Consider the following 16,235-nt stretch of genomic DNA (forward strand, 5'->3'; position numbering starts at 1 on the left):
TCACCAGAGTTGTAGAACTCCATTATCGAAATGGATCAAGATTCACTGGGGCGCAAGCGTTTGCTTACCACAGCCGTTGGCAATTTTATAGTCCCTACAGCAGTTAGGGAAGCAACAACTTCAAATAAAAATAAGACTCAGTTTCGACCTCAGTGTGGTCACTAACATACGTGGCGACCTAGAACATTTGACAATTAATTACAGGCGCAGCTTACAAACAGACATTGAATAAGTTGTAATTAAAAAAAAATTTAAAACTCACAGATGTGGCACTCAAATAATTTCAAACAGGGGCACCGAAGGGTATGTTCTAGTTTTCGAACAGTGACGGAGAAACAGGCAATACAGCGTAGCAGGAGCAACTTCAATACGGGAGGGCATGAGGCAATCAAGTAGCGAGTATGAAACTTCCTGGCAGATTAAAACTGTGTGCCGGGCCGAGACTCGAACTCGGGACCTTTGCCTTTCACGGGCAAGTGCTCTACCAACTGAGCTACCCAAGCACGACTCACGCCCCGTCCTCACAGCTTTACTTCTGCCAGTACCTCGTCTCCTACCTTCAAAACTTTACAGAAGCTCTCCTGCGAACCTTGCAGAACTAGCACTCCTGAAAGAATGGATATTGCTGAGACATGGCTTAGCCACAGCCTGGGGGATGGGTCGTGCTTGGGTAGCTCAGTTGGTAGAGCACTTTCCCGTTTTAATCTGCCAGGAAGTTTCATATCAGCGCACACTCCTCTGCAGAGTGAAAATCTCATTCAAGAAGCGAGTACCTTACCACCAAAGGACAGAACAGACGGCACCAGAAAGCGAGCGGCACTCTAACACCCACGTCAGCGACGATGCCCCTTAATGCAGGGTAAATCGGCTGCGTCAACATTCGGCCCAAATATTGCCGACAGACACAACTCTAGCGACGACCGGCTGCTTCGACAGTCGCGCTCCCGTGAGCTCTGTAATAGCTCACCTTACCTCACGTGTGCCTCTTGCCTCACACCCTGACAGCGACCGACTGCATGTCCACGTGGTCAGCAAGCTGCCCCTAGGAACTTCAACCAAAAGATCAACTAACAGGCGTCCGAAGCGCCACCCGTCGGCTAAACGGAGACGGGTCGCGTCAGTAGGCAAGGATGTAAAAACATAGAACGAGCCAATACGGTTGACCTATGTTAACGTCAGGTAACAAAAATAATATAAATAATTTGGCTTACATCAGACTACTGAAAATCAGATACGTTTTTACCATTAAGACAAGGGGCAGCTGCCCAGGTAGCGCACAGAGTACTCGAAAGAACTTGCCCCCCTTCTAACAGCCGTGTACTGCAAGTCTCTAGAGGAATGGAAGGTTCCAAATGATTGGAAAAAAATTGGTTCAAATGGCTCTGAGCACTATGGGACTCAACATCTGAGGTCATCAGTCCCCTAGAACTTAGAACTACTTAAACCTAACTAACCTAAGGGCATCACACACATCCATGCCCGAGGCAGGATTCGAACCTGCGACCGTAGCGGTCGCGTGGTTCCAGACTGAAGCGCCTAGAACCGCACGGCCACCGCGGCCGGCTGATCGGAAAAGAGCACAGGTAGTTCCAGTTTTCAAGAAGGGCCGTCGAGCAGATGCGCAAAGCTACAGGCCTATATCTCTGACATCGATCTGTTGTAGCATTTTCGAACATGTTTCTTGCTCGTGTATCATGTCATTTCTGGAAACCCAGAATCTACTCTATAGGAATCAACATGGATTCCGGAAACAGCGACCGTGTGAGACCTAACTCGCTTTATTTGTTCATGACACCCAGAAAATATTAGATACATGCTCCCAGGTTGATGCTATTTTCCTTGACTTCTGGAAGGCGTTCGATACAATTCCGCACCGTCGCCTGATAAACAAAGTAAGAGCCTACGGAATATCAGACCAGCTGTGTGGCTAGATTGAAGAGTTTTTAGCAAACAGAACACAGCATGTTGTTCTCAATGGAGAGGTGTCTACAGACAAAGTAACCTCTGGCATGCCACAGGGGAGTGTTATGGGACCATTGCTTTTCACAATATATATAAATGACCTAGTAGATAGTGTCGGACGTTCCATGCGGCTTTTCGTGGATGATGCTGTATTATACAGAGAAGTTGCAGCATTAGAAAATTGCAGCGAAATGCAGTAAAATCTGCAGCGGATAGGCACTTGGTGCAGGGAGTGGCAACTGACCCTTAACATAGACAAGTGTAATGTATTGCGAATGCATAGAAAGAAGGATCATTTATTGTATGATTACATGATAGCAAAACAAACACTGGTAGCAGTTACTTCTCTAAAATATCTGGGAGTATGCGTACGGAACGATCTGAAGTGGAATGATCTATAAAATTAATTGTTGGTAAGGGGGGTGCCATGTTGAGATTCATTGGGAGAGTCTTCAGAAAATGAAGTCCATCAACAAAGGAGGTGGCTTACAAAACACTCGTTCGACCTATACTTGAGTATTGCTCATCAGTGTGGGATCCGTACCAGATCGGGTTGACAGAGAAGATAGAGAATATCCTAAGAAGAGCGGCGCTATCATCACAGGGTTATTTGATAAGCGTGATAGCGTTACAGAGATGTTTAGCAAACTCAAGTGCCACACACTGCAAGAGAGGCGCTCTGCATCGCGGTGTAGCTTGCTGTCCAGGTTTCGAGAGGGTGCGTTTCTGGATGAGGTATCTAATATATTGCTTCCTCCTACTTATACCTCCCGAGGAGATCACGAATGTAAAATTAGAGAGATTACAGCTCGCACGGAGGCTTTCCGGCAGTCGTTCTTCCCGCGAACCATGCGCGACTGGAACAGGAAAGGGAGGTAATGAAGTGGCCCGTAAAGTGCCCGCCGCCACACACCGTTGGGTGGCTTGCGGAGTATAAATGTAGCTGTAGATGTAGATGCCTACAGGGAAAAATTCTTGACAATACCAGTTGACAGTGCTGCATTGGTTTCTAACACGAGGGTTACTCGATACATGCAGGCCTGAAGATGGCATAATGTAATGCCGAAACTGGTTGCCTATCGAATAAAACTAAACTAACGGCTTTTGGCATTTTATTATTGGGAATCGACCAGCCGAAGTCCCGCACTCCGGACGTAGGATGGAGTTACATTTATTTACTTTTTTAGAAAACAATGCTACTGTGTGTTAGAACTAGTCTGACGACATCATGGCAGGCAGCAGCACTGTTCAGGGCAAGAAATGTGCATTAGTATTGTTTTAACCAGTGCTCCACAATTATCAAAGGAAAGGGCAAACAAATGGTTGTTCGGGGTAGAGGCTTTCGAAGCAAGACGCAAAACAAACTACAGCTTCGGCTCCGTCAGTGAAGACAATGCCTGAGAACATCTTAGGCCGGAGCCCTCCCACATCCTTCTTAAGCAAATCCCCAGGCTCTCCTCGCGTTCCATCCGGACAGCGGATTTTCCCAGACTGGAGGTGGGTACCGCTGGTCTTTTGGTAGCTTTTCTGGCTGCTGCCTCAAAAACTAACTTGTCTCGCGTCAAATTACCGAAACTGTTTTCGAGACTACTCATGCTGCGATGACATTGTGACCGGCAAACTGTATTGCTTTTGCAATGATTTTTGTATAATTTAGATCGCCCCCTGCGTGGATGTCAGATTAAGATAATTGTGCGATACGGGTCCGTCATCGCATCTGCTTTTAAATATTAATTTACGATTGTAAGTTTAATTGGTTTTAGAAACTACAGCGGATATAACAGATGAAATATTCTCTAGAAATTATAATCTATAATACCTACATCTCGCTCAAAAAGGGACAAAAGAAATGAAAGTGAGGTACTAAAATCAGTCAAAGTGTATGCAGGGTCAAATTAAGACAAAAACTGAAGCTTTTACCTCCATACAACGAATATTTTTAAATTTCCCTGACAGACTTCTAGGACTCATAGAGATCAATGAACTTTCATCTCTACACACAGAAAAATTGTGAACAATTGTGTGAAATAAATATGTCTTACTCAGATTCGTTCGAGTGAGTAGTCGTACGTCTCTCGCATTCACATCTTTAATGATGTTGGAGGCCAATAAATCCTACAACAAACATGTGTGACACTATACACACAGCCACCCTTCTGACATACTGATGCTCCAATAGTAGGGAGCGTCACCACGCGCATCGGGTGCCTATAAATGTAGCTGATACTGAAGTGAAATGGAAAGAAGAAAGGATTTCTGGTCAAATGAGTTTGGAGTAGAAACGAAAGAAGCAGAAAATGGTATAACGGAAGTAGGATTCGTTATGAATAGGAAGGTAGGGCAGAGGGAATGGTTCAAATGGCTCTGAGCACTATGGGACTCAACTGCTGAGGTCATTAGTCCCCTAGAACTTAGAACTAGTTAAACCTAACTAACCTAAGGACATCACAAACATCCATGCCCGAGGCAGGATTCGAACCTGCGACCGTAGCGATCTTGCGGTTCCAGACTGCAGCGCCATTAACCGCACGGCCACTTCGGCCGGCAAGGTAGGGCAGAGAGTGTGTTACTGTGAACAGTTCAGTTATAAGTTTGTGCTTATCAGGATCGATAGCAAACCTACACCGACATCGATAGTTCAGATATACATTCCGACGTCACAAACTGAAAATGAAGAGATGGAGAAAGTGTATGAGGATATTGAAAGGGTAATACAATACGTAAATGGAGATGAAAATCTAATAGTCATGGGGGAATGGAATGCAGTTGTAGGGGAAGGACTAGAAGAAAAATTTACGGGAGAATATGGGCATGAGAAAATGAATGAGAGAACCGAAAGACTAATTGAGTTCTGTAATAAATTTCAGCTAGTAATAGCGAATACTATGTTCAAGAATCACAAGAGGAGGAGCTATACTTGGAAAAGGCCGAATGATACATAAAGATTTCAGTTAGATTGCATCGTGCTCAGACAACGATTCCGAAATCAGATATTGGATTGTAAGGCGTACCCACGAGCAGATATACTCTCAGGTCGCAATATAGTCGTGATGAAGAGTAAGTTGAAGTTTAAAACATTAGTCAGGAAGAATCAATACACAAAGAAGTGGGATACGGAAGTATTACGAAATGACGAGATACCCTTGAAGTTGTCTAAGGCTACAGATACAGCAGTAAGAAATAGCTCAGTAGGCAATACACTTGAAGAGGAATGGACATGTTTAAAAAGGGCTATCACAAGAGATGGAAAGGAAAACATAGGTACAAAGAAGGTAACTGCGAAGAAACCATGGGTAACAGAAGAAATACCTCAGCTGATCGATGAAAGGAAGAAGTACAAAAATGTTCCGGAAAACTCAGGAATACAGAAATAGAAGTCGCTGAGGAATGAAATAAATAGGAATTGCAGAGAACCTAAGACGAAATGGATGCGAGGAACATGTGAAGAAATCTAAAAAGAAATGATAGTCGGAAGGACAACTCAGCATACAGGAAATTCAAAACAACCTTCGGTTATATTAAAAGCAAGGGTGGTAACATTAACAGTGCAACGGGAATTCCACGTGAAACGCTGAGGAGACAGTGGATACGTGGGAAAGAATACATTGAAAGCCTCGTGAGTGGGAACACTTATCTTATGTGATAGAAGAAAAAACAGGAGTAGATTTAGAAAAGGTAGGGGATCCAGTATTAGAATCAGAACTTAAAAGAACTTTGGAGGACTTAAGATCAACTAAGGCAAAAGGATAGATAACATTCCATCAGAATTTCTAAAACCTTTGGGAAAATGGCAACAAAACGACTGTTCACGTTGGTGTGTATAATGTGTGAGTCTGGCGACATACCATTTGACTTGCGGAAAAATATCATCCACACAGTTCCGAAGACTGCAAGAGCTGACAAGTGCAAGAATTACCGCTCAGTCACCTTAACAACTCATGGATCCAAACTGATGGCAAGAACAATATAAAGAAGAATGGTAAAGAAAATTGAGGATATGCTAGATGACGATCAGATTGGAGCTAGAAACGTTAAAGACACCCGAGAGGCAATTCTGACGTTGCGTTTGACAATGGAAGCAAGACTAACGAAAAATCAAGATTCGCTCATAGGTTAAAAATGGGGTAAAACAGGGATATAGTGTTTCGATCCTACTGTTCAACCTGTACATCGCCGAAGCAGTGATGAAAATGAAAGAAAGCTTCACGAGAGGAATCAAAATTCAAGGTGAAACGATACCAATGATACAATTCGCAAAGGACAGGAGAGGAATTTGTGGCGGGCCGCATCAGACCAATCAGAAGATTGATGACTCAATTAAACAAAAAAGTTTGTTCCCCTCTGATGATATTGTTGGCTTCCTTGTGAAGTGACTGTTGGGTAAAGGGTTAAGAACGTTGAAGTTTTCGGTACGAAATGTATCGGCTACTGAGAAGAAAGACAGTGCACTGCTGGTAAATTTGATTTATCAGAACAGCAGCAAAAGCAAATTAAAACTGAAACAAATGAGTACTCGGTCACAATTTTTTAGTCTTATTAAACAGGTTGCAACATTTTAAGAGTGCCTTCATCAGAATTTAGACAGTTAAAGTGGTCTGTAACATAATTACAAATTTATGGGAAATTTTTTTTATTTAAAAAGTGTAAGTACTGACAAACAATACAAGTGAGAGACAGTACTTAGGAGTCACGTATAAAATAAATAACAGGCCAGAAGGGCTTCAGTAACAAAATATTTAAAAGAAATGTGTGTAGGAGAGCCTCTAAGGGATGCTCATACCCGTACAGCCACAGGTTGCAACAGATACAACTGTTGAAAGTTTCGAGGGAAACTTGAGTTTAATTTTAAACACGTACCCGACTCATGCAATTATAGTTGTTGGCGACTTTAATTTACCTTCGGTAAGTTGGCGAAAATACGTGTTCAAACTCGGAGGTACGCATAAAACGTCATCTGTAAGTGTGGTAAATGCATTCTCTGAAAGTTATTTCGAGCAGTTAGTTCATGAGCCCGCGCGAATAATAAACTCAATCTCGTTTGGTCCGACATGGGCTGGTTAAGTAATTGTCGCTATCAATGAAATTCGCCAACAGCCGTGTCACTTAAGTTAAGCGGCTTTTGGTGAATTTGGCTGACACTGACGAAGCATAAACGGTTGCGAAATTACTCTTCCCCCTTAGCAACAAATAATCCTGAGCTGGTAACAAGCATGAAAATGGATACAGTGATTAGTGAACACTGGGTCGTCGTAGCGAAACTGAATATTGTAACCCCAAATCCTCCAAAAAATAAACGAAAAATGTGCCTATTCAAAATATCAGATAAAAATTCACTTGATGCCTTCCTGAGAGACAATCTCCACTCCTTGCATATTAACAATGTACGTGTAAACCACATGTGGCTACAATTCAAAGAAATAGTACCGGCAGCAAGCGACAGATTTATACCAAATAAATTAACAAACGACGAAGCCGGTCCTCCTTGGTGGACAAAACTTGACAGAACACTGTAGCAGGATCAACGAGAGAAACATGCCGAATTACCGATCTTTTACAAAAGCTCGAAATTTTGCGTGGACGTCAGTGCGAGATGTTTATTATGGTTTCTGCAACGAAATTTTGTCTCGAAACCTGGCAGAACTCCAAAGAGATTCTCGTCATATGTGAAGAATGCTAGCGGCAAGACGCAATCAATGTCTTCTCTGCACATTGCTGCCAAAGCAAAGTTGCTAAACATACATAGCCTTCCGAAATTCCTTCACAAAAGAAGACGAAGTAAATATTCTAGAATTCGAATCAAGAACAGCTGCCAACATGACTAAAGTAGATGTTCTTGGAATAGTGAAGCAACTTAAATCACATAACAAAAGTAAGTCTTCCAGTCCAGACAGTATACCATTTATGTTCCTTTAAAATAGCTCCATACTCAACGATCATATACAACCGTTCGCTCGGCAAAAGATTGGCATCCAAAGACTGTTAAGTTGCACAGGTCACACCAATATTCAAGAATGGTAGTAGGAGTAATCCACTAAATTACAGGCCCATACCATTAACATTGATATACAGCAGGATTATGGAACATATGTTGTGTTACAACATTATGAATTACCTCGAAGAGAACGGTCTATTGACACACAATCAATACGGATTTAGAAAACATAGTTCTTGTGAACGAAAGCTAGCTGTTTACTCACATGAAGTGTTGTGTGCTACTGAGAAGGGATTTCAAATTAATTCCGTATTTCTAGATTTCCAGAAGGCTTTCGACACTGTACCACACAAGCGGCTTGTAGTGAAATTGCGTGCTGATAGATTACGGTAGGAGATATGTGACTGGATTCCTTATTTCCTATAAGAGGTCACAGTTCGTAGTAATTGATGGAAAGTCATCGAGTGAAAACGATGTGATTACTGGCGTTCCCCAAAGTAGCGTTATAGGTCCTCTACTGTTCTTTATCTTTATATACGATTTAGGAGACAATCTGAGCAGTCCTCTTAGGCTGTTTCCAGATGATGCTGTCGTTTATCCGCAATTAAAGTCATCAGAAGATCAAAACAAATTAGCGAAACAATTTAGAAAAAAATATCTGTATTATGCAAAAATTAGAAAGGGACCGTAAATAACGAAAAGTGTGACGTCGTCCACATGTGTGCTAAAAGAAATCCGTTAAACTTCGGTTACACGATAAATCAGTCACATCTAAAGTTCGTAAATGCAACTAAAATTTGGAATTACAATTACTAACAACTTAAATTGGAAGAAATTCATAGAAAATGTTGTGCCGAAGGCTAACCAAAGACTGCGTTTTATTGGCTGTATAACCCTACCACTACTTCTGTAATTTAGTATGCTTTTACCTACATAACAGAATATCTTGTCCCTTTGTTGACACGTATAACCCTCTTACTAAATTTAATTTAGTTCCAAATAAAGTTCACTATGAAAGGATAGTCCTGTTAATAGGAAAAGCTAATCAACAGAGGTACCCTTTTTACAGGATTTGGCCGTGTGTCGTGTCTAACGGACAAGCAAATCAGACTATTCAATTCTTTTCCTAAGATCTTACCCTGGGGTTAGAAAGAAACGCAGTACGAATAATATTATATTGAAGCTAGGACAACTCAGTTCCAAGTTCATTTAGTGGTTTAAAATATGTACTAGCGGTCGCCAGCCTCTCGAGGCAATGAAACAGTGAAATACGGAAAAAATAGAAGTATGTGTTTTGCCTACTTTCTTGTTACTGTTTAAGTTGCTTCTTCAAATAAATATTACTCCACCTAAGCAATGTCGGTGACGACACTGGAATTATTTGACTACTACAACCTTATACAACATGATTTTAAAAGAGAAAAAGCCCAGTAGATAACTTCAAGAAATCTAAAAAGATTTTGGCCAGGAGGGATCTTTAGAAAAGATAAATACTAAAATACTTAGATACTAAAGCATACACCTTTTATACTGAACATTTCACTTCAAGAAAACCTCTTTCTTACTGAACTTTACTTTCAAAAGCTCTTACCCTTGGACTAACTCGTATAGTCATTTAATAGAGTCTAGTAACTTTGTTTCACTCTGACTGAATTTTACGTTAGCAAGCTTTTATTATAACACTTTGCAATAGATCAGAAAACGTTGAAACAATAATAGTTTGACTGTATTTCTCCATAATTTACAAAGCATGGACGTGTTAATAAAGTAACTAAAATTTTCATTACGTCTTTCAGTGGAGCAACTAAGACAACTTTTCTTTAAATAGTGCTCAAGATGAAAATATTTACGAACTCTTTAACTTTATGATGCAAATTACATTTAAATTCACGCTATTCAATTTACAATCTTCCACTATTGAGACGTAATTTCATTACTACAGGATTTAGTCCCTCACACCTAATCTCATTATTTACACAAACTCAAATTAGATGGTGCCTCTTTGTATTAACTTCTCACTTCATAAGTCTGTAAAACAGGATACTCGGATTAATGAAACATCATGCAGGAACCATATATAGGTGTATGATTAGGATAAAATAACAGGGTGAACCAGTGTCTTTAAATTTCAAGAATGATTATTCACTAATAAAACACAGTTTAAATTAATGGTTCACGCTGTACAAAAGAAAAAAAAGGGTATTTTCGTGCAAATTCGCTGGCAAAGTTTCTCCTGCTTCACAAGGGTGTTGCCAAAATCACTGCTGCCTACAGACTGTGTGACTTACTTCCCTAGCTTGCTCTAGGTGGTGCGCCAATTCACCCTTGCCACATTTCCACTGCCCGGAGCCACTTTCGTTTCAAACAAAATCACACTGGCTTCTTACGTAACACCCATTTCTTACATTGTTCCTAAGCGTGATCATTTCTTACAATTGTCAAATTTACATCAACATGAACAGTTTATGTACACAAATATTTAAAATACAAAATGTCATCAGAAAATTATTTAAAGTAATAAACAATTTACATATTATTTTACATACATTACTCACATACAATGCAAAGATCTTTAATCTCCACACTTTACTTTACATATACAGAAAATACAGTACCAATATGCGAAAATTTTAAAGTAAAAATTTAAAAAAATTTTGATGAACAATAAACAAATAGTGCTCTAGAAGGGCACTTGGAAAATGTAACGGACCTACTAAAGAGACTGCCTGCACTACGCTTGTCCGCCCTCTTTTTCACTACAGCAACGCGGTGTGGGATCCTTACCAGATACGATTGATGGGGTACATCGAGAAAGTTCAAAGAAGGGCAGCACATTTAGTATTATCACGAAATAGTGGAGTGTTCAAAAGTGGTTCAACTGGCTCTGGGCACTATGGGACTTAACAGCTATGGTCACCAGTCCCCTAGAACTTAGAACTACTTAAACCTAACTAACCTAAGGACATGACACAACACCCAGTCATCACGAGGCAGAGAAAATCCCTGACCACGCCGGGAATCGAACCCGGGAACCCGGGCGCGGGAAGCGAGAACGCTATCGCACGACCTCGAGATGCGGACTAGAGGAGTGTGTGTCACTGAAATGGTATAGGATTTGGGGTGGATATCTTTACAACAAATGCGTTTTTCGTTGCGACAGAATCTTCTCATTAAATTTCAATCAACAATTTTCTCCTCCGAATGCGAAAATATTTTGTTGACGCCGACCTACGTAGAGGGAAACGATCATCATAATAAAATAAGGGGAATCAGAGCTCGCACGGGAAGATATATGTGTTCGTTTTTTCCGCGAGCTCTACGACAATGGATTAATACAGAATTATTGTGAAGGTGGTTCTATGAACCCTCTTCCAGGCAATTAAATATGATTTGCAGAGTATACATGTAGATGTAGATTAGCTTATGACATTGCTGTCCCCGTGAAAGTAAGAAGAATTACATGATATATTGAATGGTATAAAGGCAGTGAGTACAGATTATGGATTGAGAGTAAATGTAAGAAAGACATGAGTAATGAGAAGTAGCAGAAATGAGAACAGTGAGAAACCTTACATCAGATTTGTGGATCACGAAGCAGGCGATCGTTAAGAATTCTGTTACCTATGGAGCAAACTAACCCATGACGAACGGAGAAAGGAGGATATAGAAAGCAGCTAGAAATGGCAGAAAGGGCATTCCTGGCCAAGAGATATATACTAATATCTATCTCAGGTCTTGATTTGAGGAAGGTATGATAAGGTAAGAAATGATGAGGTTCTCTGGAGATTCGTTGAGGAAAGGAATAAATGGAAAACAGTGGCAGGAAGGAGGGGCAAGATGGGAGGACATCTGTTAAGACTTCAGGGAATAATGTTCATGGCACTGTAGAGGAAGGCAGAGATTCGAATACATCCAGCATATAACTGAGGACGTATGTGGCATTCGCTACTCTGAGATGGAAGGGTTGGCACAGGAGAAGAATTCGTGGTGAGTCGCATCAAACCAGTAATAATACTGATGCCCCAATGATTCAAAAAAAAAAAAAAAAAAAAAAATATTGGGTCTGTTGCCAAACATCTAGATAGAGTTTCCTTCTTTTCTGTTATGTCACTGAACTTACCTGAGTCCGAGTAACTACCTCATGATAGAACATCCACATTAATATAAAAGTAATTGTTTTCTCTGTTTAGGAAACTGTAGTCTTTGGTCAATATCCTTCCACGGCTGTCTCTCTGGATGAAAACGTTCCGCCAACTTGCCATAGCATATTTCACCTGGAAAACGTGCATTTTGCAATACAAAATATTGGTTCGTTTTTCGTGTGTACATTGTTCTACGATGTACAAAAAGATAATTGCTTAGGTTGATAGCGTCCGATTAAATTAAAAATTCTATGCTAACTACAAAAGGGTTATTAGACAAAACAGGCAACCAGTTTAGTCTTAGCGTATGAATAACCATTTTAATCTTCATGCTTCAGTGCTGTTGTTAAGTCGCTCACCGATCTCCTGTCATACTACGGTGCTCAGAACGGCGACAGCAAACGCTGGAGTCTGCTAGATCCGGACTTGCAACAGGTAACTGATTCCCTGCGCTTCCATGAATGCCACCGTTTACCTCACGTAATGAAACCGGAACCCCTTTTGTTTGCAGGGGAGATACGTAGGCGCCGCAGCGTCGTGTTAGTTTTCATACCCAGCCTTTGTCTCCCAATCCCCGAATATGTGTGTACCACAAACAGACACGGCCTTCCGTCAGGAAGGACGTGTACTCCATCTCAGCTCAGCTCCACGTGTGACAAAGAGCACAGACATTGCGCTTCCCACACATCTGGCGCCCACATTCGTTGCTGACGTAAATCGTGTGGACGTAATTCGTGTAACGTTTGCACACACATGGAATGGCAGCGAGGGAAGGAGATATGAATTAAATAACACAATATGAATTAAGGAGAGTCAAAACCTGTCGTTGTTGTTGTTGTTGCTGTGGTGGTCTTGTGTCCCAAAACTGGTTTGATGCATCTGGCCTGCACTGTGCAAATTTTTTAAAGCTGAGCATAACTGCTGCAACCTACAGCCCTTTTAACATGCTTACTATAGTCAGTATTTGGTTTACCTATAAAATTTTTACTCTCCACACTTAACATCCATTACCAAAATTGGTATTCGTTGATGTCACAGGAATTTTCCTATTACTCGGTGTGCTCTTTTACTAAAGTTGCGACATAAATTTCTTTTCTTCCCGCTAAATTCAATAACTCTTCATTACTTGTACTGTTCACCTGTCCAATCTCCAGCATTCTTCTGTAGCGCCACATTTCAAACAAATTTATTCTTTTTTCCCCTGTATTGTTAATCATCCACTTTTCACTTCATTACAAGGATACACTCCAAATACTTTCAGAGAAGACTTTATAATAGTTTATTTGCGATGTAGATAAATGTGTCTTTCTAAACAACCGGTCCTCTCGTTATTACCTTATACCTTGCTTGTGGCATCGTCTTTGTCCAAATAATAAAATTCGTCTTCATCTTCAGTATCTCATTTCTCAATATTTTAATTTTCTCAACAGCACCTAAATGGCGCCTGGCTGAATCTGCATTGGTGTTAGTGATTAAAAATAGTTAGTTTTCATAGGGTAAAGTGATTGTGTGAGGTATGTTTTATACGCAAGTTCGTACCTTTATAGCTCTCTCACCCAGGCTATTCAAGATTTCGTGATGATCAGGGAACATCGCGACACACGTAGTAGGTAATTTTCTGACGCTTGCAAACGTTGTCTAATATCAAAAAACACGCTCGTTAAAAACTGAGCAAAAGCTAAATTTTGTTTTGAGTAAGTTAAGTGAGTATCGAGTTCTTGTTTTAAGGGAAAATACTTAACCTTTCAAGTCGTAACATACACCTGAACCACTTATTTTTATGTGTAATTTTTGCTTCGAAAAACTGTGTAATTTTATTTCTAAGCTTTTAAGATCTGTTCCAATGAGTGACAAGTGTAAATCTTGCCGTAGGTTAGTCAGAAAGGGAGTGTTATTATAGATTTTGGGCTGGAATTTCACTGGGGCCACTGCTGCAGTGAGATGAATAGGGAACTCATTGAGGCCTACAAAAATCGCGGAATGGGATGCAAAGATTTTTGCCCCTTAGGCTGAATTAGACTATATGCAATCTCCACTTCATAAGCTGAAGTGGGGAAATGCGTAAAGGTAACAAGTAATGGGCAAAAGGGGAACAGTTCTGCAACTTCATCTACATTTGAGTTTCCTAAATGCTACAAATTTGTCTTGTTACCTGAAATAGGTGGGGAAGAGCATCATGCAGCTGTAGGCCACAGTAGAGTGTAGCCGACTTCTAGCAAAGAAATTAAATGTAGGTCACTACAAAAAGACAATAGTAGTCATGGGAGGGATGTAGGTCAGATTGTGCAGGAAAAATTAAGAATAGAGTACCATGTCAGAAGTATTGTGAAGTCAATTGCTAGCCTTAGTCAAATGACAGAGGACCTAGCGAACCATTGTAACAATTTTGGCAAGGAGGATCAAGTTATCATAGCGGGTGCAGCAGGGAACAGCGTGGCTAAAGACAGAAGTTTCGTCATTATTGGTGAGATGGATGAAGTAGCAGTACCAACTACACAAACAAGTGAGAGTTTTGTATATCTGCTGCCTGCAGCACCATGATCATCCTGGTATAAAACTCCTGTGAGCCACGTGAACGCAGAGTTGAGCAGGCTGCCGCTGACTGAAATGAGTGCAGTGCCTTTTAATAGAACAAGGAGATGGGAATATAATAGACATGACCTCACCTGAATAATAGCAGGAAAGAATGGATGGCTGAGATTCCTGCAGACAATGTGCAAAAGGATATCATCACACTTTTCAAGATCCCTGGGGTTGCTGGTGACACAGAGGCATCGGTTTTACTTGAGAATCAGCAATCAGGCACCCTGTTATGAAAGAAGTTGAAACAACAGAAGTCACGAAAAATACTTAAGAATGTACAAAAAGTAAGGTTTGCGTATTTCATCAGAGTATTAGAGGATTGAGTAATAAGATAAAAGAGTTACTTTCCTGTTTAGAAAATTTAGAGACCTCTGATAAGTTAGACATACTGTGTCTTTGGGAACACACAGCTGCACGTTTAGAGAAGTAAAAAAGTAAAATATTACACCGTAGTTTCTTACTCATGTAGAACTAACATGGGAAACAGGAGGATTTTTACATATTTGAAGTCAGCGAAGGTTCAAAAACAGTGAGACAAGCCTATTTTGTAACGATCAGCACATAGTCATGCATGCTTGCGAATTAACATTGAAAAATGCTTAACAATAAATTTCAACTGTATATACTTGTAGATTACCACTAGGAAATTTTGAACTGTTTGTGACAAATTTGTATTTCTTACTATGCTGTCTGTGATACAGCACTGACAGTGAACAGTCTGCGGTGATTTCGTTCCAGATTTTCTAAGGAATAATGACAGGAAATATGATCTGAAAACCATATTGGACCCTACAATTTAATCTTAGTAAGTAACATTCCAACATGAGTGAATAAGACAGTAGGACCCTTTTAGATAATGTTTTCTTTGATGAGGCTCAAAGCAAGGAAATAACTGTGTACCCAGTAACAAGTACTGTATCTGATCATGATCGACATTTAGTACAAATAAATGAATTAGTACCCTACAGTGTAGATATTCCTCAGTGAAATCAGTTGGAATAACTACTGACTCGCTGGCCGGTGTAGCCGAGCAGTTCTAGGCGCTTCATTCTGGAACCACGCGACCGCTACGGTTTCAGGTTCGAATCCTGCCTCGGGCATGGAATTGTGTGATGTCCTTAGGTTAGTTATGTTTAAGTAGTTCTAAGTTCCAGGGGACTGATGACCTCAGATGTTAAGTCCCATAGTGCTCAGAGCCATTTGAACTAATGACTTTAGTCAATTTTTTTAAAGCATTGCTTACAGGAGATGAACTGGGCTGAAGTTTATATCAAACTAAATGATGCAATAAAATTTAATCTGTTCCATGGTAAATTCATATCACTATTTGAAAATAGCTTTTTACATAAGCTACTCAGCAATGTCATTAAATGGCAATGTAAAACATCATGGACCACTAGAGGAATTAAAGTATTATGTGAAAGGAAAAGGAAATTGTATCTGTTGACAAGAACAAGTGAAGATTCTGTAGTGGCTTCACACTACAAAAAGAACTCACAATTACATAGAAAAGTTACAGAAAAGTCATGAAACATTTACATGATTTCAGAAGCCAGTAATTTGGACAACAGACTGAGGAGTATATGAAAACAAGTGAAACGAGAGTCTAGACCACA

At 40.4% G+C, this 16,235-nt stretch overlaps 1 non-coding gene across 1 annotated transcript; it reads right to left on the reverse strand.

Annotated features, from left to right (window-relative positions):
- Positions 1-429: 429 nt before the first annotated feature.
- Positions 430-504, reverse strand: Trnas-uga (transfer RNA serine (anticodon UGA)). Its single transcript has one exon. It is a non-coding gene; the product is annotated as a tRNA-Ser (tRNA).
- Between the last annotated feature and the right edge of the window lie 15,731 nt (positions 505-16,235).

This window comes from Schistocerca serialis, chromosome 5, assembly GCF_023864345.2.
Source record: "Schistocerca serialis cubense isolate TAMUIC-IGC-003099 chromosome 5, iqSchSeri2.2, whole genome shotgun sequence".
NCBI classification, from domain to species: Eukaryota; Metazoa; Arthropoda; class Insecta; order Orthoptera; family Acrididae; genus Schistocerca; species Schistocerca serialis.